Raw genomic sequence first — 9,006 nt, 5'->3', positions numbered from 1 at the left:
GCCCTGGAGCTGCTGCCTGGGAAATGCCCGGCCCAGGTGGGAGCTCAGGTGGGAGCTGGGGCTGGGCTCCCCTGGCCCACGCTGTGTGCCCATTACTTTGCTCCATTATCCTGTCAATTCCTGGATAATGATGGGAAGTGAGACGGAGAGACTGGAAAGAACCTGTGGAAAGTCGCACGGGAAAAGCGAATTGGGGAATAAAACCAAACGTCCCGAGTCCAAGTGACTTTTTGGTCACATAAAATAAACATTCCCTTATCTCACCTAGCGGGCCCGAATATCTTGTCCTTAAGCAAGCGTAAGATTTGGTAATGTTTTCCAGTCTGGTTGCAGCAGCCTTGTCTGAGGGACTGAGCCTGGCTGTGCTGCGGGCTTTGTCGCGAGCGCTCCGGAATGTTTATTGTGCTCTGCCGTTATTTGTACCCCAGCGCTCCCACTGAGCGCCCGTCCCGCCGCTCCCGGGAGATAGCGCGGCAGGGCAAGGATAAATGCAGCTGGCCAGGGCATGGGAGGGCTGAAAGGGTCAGTACAGAACAAAGGCTGCACGCAGAATTCACACAGAATGTGAGGCGCTGCCTTTCACAGGCAACATTCGCATAGCTGGGGTTTAATGAGAATGGAAAATGCTAACATATAAATCCAGCCCTAAAACAATATATCCACAACAAACTACTGAGTGGTAAATATTTTTGCCATTAAGCCTGGCACTCCGTTTCTGACGTGAACTATTAAAACTCCTCCTAAAGCTTTCATTAAATCATGTCTTCAAAACTCCCTTTCAGACATGCAGCTCTGTATGGAAGGGAATGAGCCAGCAGAGGGATGGGGACAAACCAGCTGAGTATCCTACAAAATCTTGAGTTTTTCTGAGGTGTGAAGTGCAGGCCAGATCAAGTCTGACTGAAGTTGACCAAGGGGGTTCCAACAGCCAAAGGAGCTGTTTTCCTTCTCCTCCTCCTTTGGCAGGACTTTCCTCCTGCCAAAAGGTGTTTTCCTTCAGGAGCACAGCCTGGTTCTCTCAGTGTATTGGTGTCACACACCATGGTCCCTTTGTGCTGCCTCCCGTGCACACACACACCCCAAAAGGATTGAGCATCCCCGGAGCATTCCTGTGTTAGGAAAATTAATCCACAAACACCAGAAGTTTATGTCCAAAAAAGAGACAGAGGAGCCTTTTTACTTTATTCCAATGAAGGGAGAGGCCATGGGGCATTCCTCTGGGATCTCCCATGTTTTTGAGGATGCAGCCTCCCTTTTTATCCCAATTTCCCGGCCACATTTCCCTTCTCTCTTTCCCCATTGGCTGAGGTACCTGAGAGGTACAGACCTCCCAAAATGCCTGATACCAAAGATTTTCTTCTAATATATAACCCTCCTTTTAATTTTTAATTCTTATGGAATTTAGGAGTTTTTCCCCATTTCTGAAGTACTTGAGAGGTTCATACTTCCCAGAAGGCCTGATACCAAAGATTCCCCTCTAATGTATAACCCTCCCTTTTCATTTTTAATTCTTACTGAATTTAGGAGCTTTTCTTCCCCATTGTTTCTTTCATCTTTCAATGTCTAGTTTCATTTATCAGCAAACCTGAAGTTTATTTGTAAAGGCCAATATCTTTTTCTATTCATCAATCAGTGGAATCCTTCCCATTGTTTCTTTTATCTCCCAGCGCTGGTTTTATCCACCAGCAGACCCACAGCTGGTTTGGAAAGACAAATCTGCTGTTCCTCTCAATTGGAGCATCCCGGGAGTGTCCCCAGAGTGTCCCTGGAGCTCCCCCAGCCCCTCCTGCGCTGCTGCTCCAGGGATGCTCCCAGGACACTCCCGTGCTGCCCCGCTCCTGTCCCTGCTGCCTGCGGGGTTTGGCCACATCCGACCCCTCCTGCTCCCAGGGTTACCTGTCCCCAGCAGGCAGCTTAGGCCCTGGAGGTGAAGGGCAGGGGACTGAAGCCTTTGTAAAGAAGATGAATGCACTATTCCCAAATATTCCATAAACAGCTCATTATTCCTCTTATTGCCATGCAGAGTAAGTGAAATTTTAATGTTTCACCGCTCCAGGCTGTCAAAGTCCTTGTGCTCTTCAAAGAGGAGGGCTCGGATTCTGTTCAGTCTTTGTGGAGGGAAATTAGGGCATCTTTGTGCTTTTTAAAAATACATTTAGAAAAGGTCATACGTACTGTTTCTTCACTTGGAAGTGTATCTTGGGATAACCACGATGTCCTGTTGTGTGAAAAATTGCCTAAAAGGTCTCTAAAGCCTTCTCCATGCTAAATATGAGTGAATATGGATTGATTCTTCTTAATTATGACTTTCACTCTTGCAGGAAACAGATGTTTGCTAACTGAGATTTCATTTCTGGCTTGGCAGAGAAGTGTGTACAACTGAAAGCACTGAGGGCCGCTGAGACTTGCCATTGCTGCTGGCTTTTTGAGCTTGGTGCTGCTTTTGAATTCTTCACAACTTCTTGCTGTCGCTGGAGCTCATTATTAGCAGGCAGCAAACCTCTGTTCTGTGGGTTTCATTCCAGCTGAGCTCGGTGGAAGCAGAAATGCAGGAGTGTGTGTGCTCAGCCCTGGCTGCTGCCAGCCCTGGGGCTGGGGCAGTGCCCAGCTCCTGCCAGCCGGGGCTCAGCTGCCCCACGTTCTTCTCTCTCACCTGAATTCTCAGCCCCAGCAACAGGGACTGGGAATCACAGCTGCAGTGCTGACTGTCCTGGATGGCTCCTGTCTGACGCAAATGTTCCTCTTCTTACAAAAATTATAAAAAGCCAGCAGGAGGAAAAGTCCAGGCGCTGTTTTGGAAACTAAGAATTGTGGAAATGCTGCCTAATAGGAAAAGTATTTTTAAAACTGACTCTCCTGTGTGCATCCCTTTAGGGGATTCTGGTCCATGCCTGCCTCCTGGTCCCTGCTGCCATTACCTGGGCAATGTTTCTGGCCCAGAGCTCTCTGCTGGGCCTGCAGAGCTGTATGGCAAGGGGAAACATTTCTGCCTTTGTCAAAATACAGGTAAATGGGGGAGAGGAAGGTTCATTTGCTTCTTTCGTCAAGCTTCTGTTGGATTAGAGAACGTGTCCTTTTATAAATAGCTTTTTCTACAGCAGTCAGGCCAGTTGTTTTCCTTTGGGAATGCTTTCACCTGAGTTAAGAAAAACAGAGCAGATTAACAAAGAGTGCACAGGAGGCATGTCTGCTTCTTGTTTTAGAAAGGCAACACATTTTTAATGTAATAATGCAGAGTAGCAGAAAAAGGCACAGAATAGAAAGTGACCTTAACAAAAGACACCATAGTCTATTTCATTAAGCAGTTTTGGAAAGTTATCCTGGATTTGTATCAGCATTATCACAAAATCTATTGCATTATTCTGCTTGTGAAGCAGGTGGGGAAAAGCTGAAATGATGTTGGATTCATCTGTCCCAAATTTCCTGTAAGCTTCTGGCAGTGTGTGTGAGCAGAGGCTGGCAAGGCTGGTTTGCGCAGACAGCTTCAGAAGGGTGGGCTCTACCTGCACTGGGAATTGTGTTTACGGAGCTCGGGGATGCAGGAGCAGCACAGAGCAGCCCAGCCCGGGCCAGGGCAGGGAGCAGCACAGCCAGGCTGCAGCGGCAGCCGTGGCCAGAAAAGCCTCCCAAAGTCACCCCCTGCACGGGCCCGGGGCGCCCAGGGGCTTTGGGACTCCCAGCTTTGCTGCTTCCATGCTCCAGGATTAATCACTTCCAGCCTGGCCCGTTCAACTCAGATGTCCTAGAAGGGATCAGAGCATAAAAGACAGAAAGGAGCTCTTGGTTATGGGCAAAGGGCCCATGGGAGTGTGTGTTTAGTCTGTGTTTTAGGGAGTCTGTGATCTCCAGGTGGATCTGCCATTGAAAAAAGGAGATTTCCTTCTTTTATTTATTTGCCAGTCTGAAAAACTCCTTTTGAGCCCTGACAGTCCCACTGGGTTTCTTCTTCAGCGCAGTGGGATGTTCTGGAGCTCTGAGCTGAGTGGACACAGAGCCCTGCTCTGAGGGCTGTGCATTGCATTAAATCAGAATAAAGCCTTTTAGGCAATCAGTAACTGCCCCAGCGTGGGCACCTGGGTGGAATAACGTGCATTTGTAATTACCTGGATTAAATGGGATCCCTTTGGAGCCAGACTGTGCTCACTAGCTCTGGAGAGCAGTGTCTGCTGGAGCTGTGCCCTGAGCCAGCCAGGGCTGGCAGGGTCCCAGCTCTGATGGCTCTGCACAAACAGCTCTGGTTACAACACCCAGCAAGGGAACTGGGCTCCCCTGCTCTCCCTTTGGGCTGACCCTGCCTCAGTGTCACTGGCTCAGCTCTGCCCCACTCCATCCCTCCACACAGGTTTACATGGCTCTGTACACAGAATTTTTCCCTTACATATGGATATAACTGTTTAACTGTAAGGACATAGCAAAACTCTCTCACTGCTGTGTTGCTAATTATGTAAATGAGACTATTTCTTGAGAGACAATACTAATATTTTCACCTCTTCCTTCTTTGGAATAGAGCTGTGCTTTAAGGAACATGAGAAATGCTTTCACTTAAGCATTAAGGCAGCTTTTCACACAGATCATCAGTTCAGTTCTGTCTATTGGTGCTTACACAAGGAAAGGCTGCCACGCTGAGCTCTGCTTCTCCCTGACTGGCATTTAAATTTTTTAAACATCAAATATTTACTGATGTAACCCAGTTGCTCACCAAATTGAATTTCAAAGGTCCTTATCCTGCAGTTTCTGTTTGTGCACATCTCCCATTCAAGGCAGCTCCATGCATCTCTAATGAAAATGAACCTGCTTCTTTCTGGAGCTATTTTTTAACCTTTCTGTGCTCTCCTTTATTACCATGATTTACAACAATATTGTGAGTGTTATTAATCCAGACTGCAGTCAGTGGGTGTTTGCCATGGGTTTGCACTGCAGTGCTGCATCTTAAATGGTTCTGGCTTCCAAACTGGAAGAGTTTTGGCTTCAGCCCCTCATCACTGCCCAGCGTTCACACACAGACACAGCCCAAAGAGCAGGGAAAGGGAAATGCACTGGAAGATATTTGAGATCTTTGAACATGCAGCCCCTTGTGCAGTGCTGTAAAAAAGATGGGATCCACTTAAGAGAATGGCATTTTTATTCAAATGGATGTGGACTTGGTAGCAGAAAAACAGCAAGATCCTCTGATGTTCTACATATTTGAAAGCAGTAATTTTTTTTTTTTTTTTTTTTTTTTTTTTTTTTTTTTTTTTGCTGTGTGCCATAATTAAAGAAGAAAGCAGCAGGACAATTCCCTCGTCCATTCCCTCCTCCTTTTCCCTCTCTCTTATAGAAATGATATCTGGTAGAGCAGCCAAGATATTTTTCAGTCTGGTGCTCATGGGTCTTTTCATTACTTTTCTGTTCTCACACTGCTTGCCCAGTACAGCAGCTGTTAAATAGACAACTCTGAGAACTGGGGAAGGATATTGGTGAAACATTTGATTAACACTATTTTTGCAGGAAATTGGTATGTCAACTATTTTTAGCCTCAGGCAAAGGAATAATCAAACCCAATCCATGTGGCAACCTTCTCCAATTTCAGATGGCTTTATAACCTCTGATATTTCACTCATTTTTGCTTTTATATTGCAGCCTGTCACAGCTTCCCACCCTTGGTGATTTCATGCAGTTTTTTTAACTGTGTGATTGTCCCATTAGGAAATACATTCAGCAAACTTTCCTGTTGGAAAGCGTTGTGTTCATTGCTTCAGAAAGTGTGTGTTGGCACAGCTCTGTTCACAACAATGAAACATCTGAAAGTCTGGCTTTTATCCATAACACACTCTAATTCCCTATTCATAACCTAAATTCCTTTTTGTGCAATTTGCCATTTTTTTTTCATTACATATGCTAGTTACATCTTAGGGTGAATCAGTCAAATGGACTCTAAATTAAAATAGTTGGCTGATCTGAGCCCAAATCTGTTGCAAGGCAGATTTCTCAGAGCTTGGAAGAAAACAGCCAATACACCACCATAGACAGGGGTGATTATTCTTTCTGTCTGTCTTTCTCCAGGTAACTGAGCAGATGAATGTACCCTAAGGCTTTAATCTTCTGGGTAATTAGGAGAAATAGGTGGAAAGGAAAGTCAATAAACGGTGTGAACCTGAATAGGTCACGCTAACAGTCAGGATGTCACTGTGAGGACAGGAAATCCTTAAATTAGATGCATCATTTTAGTCTCTAATTTAATCCATAGAACAGAATCAAAATTTGTTTTGAACCATACGCTCGTAAGTGAGGAAACAGAGACAAATTGAACTTAGTGGGGTAACTTGTCAACTGCTTGGATGAGAGGAAGCCCAGCTCCTTGGGCTTGGAGCTGCTGAGTTTAGGTCAGTGGCAGCCCTGCCCCAAAGGTTCCTCTTCTCACACTGGAGAAGGAAGGTGCACGCCCTCCACTGCTGGTGGCCACCTCTATGTGCCTAAATATCTGCGTTTTAAATCCAGGGGAGGAGAGGAGAGACAAGCTAACCCCATAAAGGTTCACCCCACCCTCTGCCTGGCTGCTCTGCCTTGGCAAGCCTTCCCCGCAGCAGCTGCCGCCTGTTTTCTTTCTGCACTTGTGTTCTGACATTTCCTGCAGTGCCTTTTCCTGAAGGCTTCCAGCAGTCCTCTCAGCCCCCCTTTCCTGGCCTCCTCTTCCTCTCAGCATGGCGTGTGCCTGGCTCCCAGGAGGGCTGGAGCCCCCACACATCCCTGCACATCCATCCCCTGTGAGCAGCCCTGGGCTCCTGGGCTGTGCTGGGCTCACTGGGGCAGGGGCTGGACAGCCGTGGGGTCAGACAGACAGACAGACTGACAACGCAGAGCTGTTCAGGCTGGAAAACACCCTCAGACCCTCAGGTGTGAGCACAGACAGACAGACAGACAGACAACACAGAGTTATTCAGGCTGGAAAGGACCCTCCTAAGCTGGGTCCCACCAGTCCCTCCTCAGGGCACGGGCTCAGCAGACAGGCACTGACTCTGCCCTGCTTTGGTGCCTCTTTCAGTGTAATTTTTCCTCTCTCAGTGCAATTCTTTTTGCACGAGAAGCTGCATGTGGCCCTCTCCGTGCAGAAGGAGTGATTTGAGGAATTTGGATTAGGCAGAGCACATGCACAGATGCTGGATTACTCAGTGTGCTGCTGCTTTCCCTCCCCTGAAAGCTTCATAAACTGTCCTTTCACAGGCTTTTAATAAACACTCAAGTGACTTAATCTTTTAGTGTAAAGGCCTACTTGCATTTTAAGCTTTCTGTTATCAATGTCATTAAATCAATATCCTCAGTTCTACAGGATCCAAGCCACATACAAGCTGTCACACACAGTTTAACTTTAAAAAGGCAGTATTAAGGTACAGTCAGTTCCTTTTTCATAGATTAGAGAGTACTTTGAAGTAGAGCTGTTGAAGATCAGAGGGAGTTTATTCCTCTGCAGCCAGTTTCTTACGTGTTGGGGGCTCTCCATCCTAATGACAGTTCTGCTGCAGAGCTTCAGTGAAGCCTCAGAAGATGAGTGTTTTGTGAAGTTATCATAAATGGAAAGTTATAAACTGGAAAGCCTTGTGGAGATTATATAATGGGTCATAAAACACGGGACAGATTCTTTAAGAGAAATAAGAAGGCAAATTAGGATAGACCCTTCTTTGCCATTCTTTAATCTGTTTATCTATTTTTCATTATTATTATTTACTTATTCTTTGTCCATCTGAGTGCATACACAGCTCTGGACAAGTCAGAGCCTCACTTGGTGTGGTTCATTGTCTAATGAGTGACATCTGTGTTTAGAGTTAAGATGGAGAAAAACAAGGACTTGTTCCTTGCAGAGAAATGTAATTGAGGGTAAAGCATACATCTGGGATTTATTTGTGTAAAACATGCACGACTGCAGTACCATGTCTCCTTCCAACCTGACCCTGAGGTGCCCTTTCCATTTAGAGTATTAGAATCCAGATTTATCCAGAGAAATGGTACAAATCAGAAATGGCAGTTATTGCTCCATCTTTGCTGTTATTACAGCAGATCTTTCTCTCTCTCCCTTTCTATGGTTTTTTAGCCGCTGTCTGTCACAGAAGTGAAATAATTTGTAATACAAGGCAGCTGTAGGTTCTCTCAATTGCCCACTTCAGGAGAGATGATGGATGTCACACCACTGAGCACAGCTGGTGCTCAGTGACAGTGCTGGCATCTTTGCTGTTATTACAGCAGATCTTTCTCTCTCTCCCTTTCTATGGTTTTTTAGCCGCTGTCTGTCACAGAAGTGAAATAATTTGTAATACAAGGCAGCTGTAGGTTCTCTCAATTGCCCACTTCAGGAGAGATGATGGATGTCACACCACTGAGCACAGCTGGTGCTCAGTGACAGTGCTGGGGCGACACTGACAGTGCTGGAGGGATGGTGACAGTGCTGGGGTGACAGTGCCAGTCCTAGGGTGACAGTGCTGGGGTCACAGTCCTGGGGTGACAGTGCTGGGGTGACAGTGCTGGGGCGACACTGACAGTGCTGGGGCTGGGGTGACAGTGCTGGGGTGACAGTGACAGTGCTGGGGTGACAGTGCCAGTCCTAGGGTGACAGTGCTGGGGTCACAGTCCTGGGGTGACAGTGCTGGGGTGACAGTGCTGGAGGGACAGTGCCAGTGCTGGGGTGACAGTGCCAGTCCTCCCTCACAAAGCACCTGACCCGCAGCCCCAGCCTGGGACAAAGGCTGGGGAACAGGGTGAGGCAGGAGCTGCAAACCTGGGCCAGGGATGAGCTCAGGGCGATAAGAAAATTCCGTTTGTGCTGTGCAGAGGTGTGGGCTGAGCAGGGAATGCCCTTATCTGCAGCACAGCTGGGAGGTGTGTGGCACTCAGGAGGAGCCCTGCAAGCCCTGGCTGGGCAGAAATTCTCGGTTATCTCCAGGCAGGAGGGAGCTGTGCTACCTTGTGCCTGACACTCCTGGCTGGGCTCGAGGGAGAGGAGAAGGAGAATTGCATCAGGAACTTCTTGTACTTGGT

At 47.2% G+C, this 9,006-nt stretch overlaps 1 protein-coding gene across 1 annotated transcript in view; it reads left to right on the top strand.

The window, feature by feature from the left end:
* The window catches only part of ADGRD1 (adhesion G protein-coupled receptor D1), a 111,929-nt gene that overhangs the window by 43,500 nt on the left and 59,423 nt on the right, over positions 1 to 9,006 (top strand). The gene's annotated exons all lie outside the window — the stretch shown is intronic.

The sequence above is a fragment of the Geospiza fortis genome, unplaced genomic scaffold, assembly GCF_000277835.1.
Source record: "Geospiza fortis unplaced genomic scaffold, GeoFor_1.0 scaffold145, whole genome shotgun sequence".
Lineage (NCBI taxonomy): Eukaryota > Metazoa > Chordata > Aves > Passeriformes > Thraupidae > Geospiza > Geospiza fortis.
The sequence above is the reverse complement of the archived record's forward strand: the minus strand, read 5'-3'. Positions and strand labels throughout refer to the sequence as shown.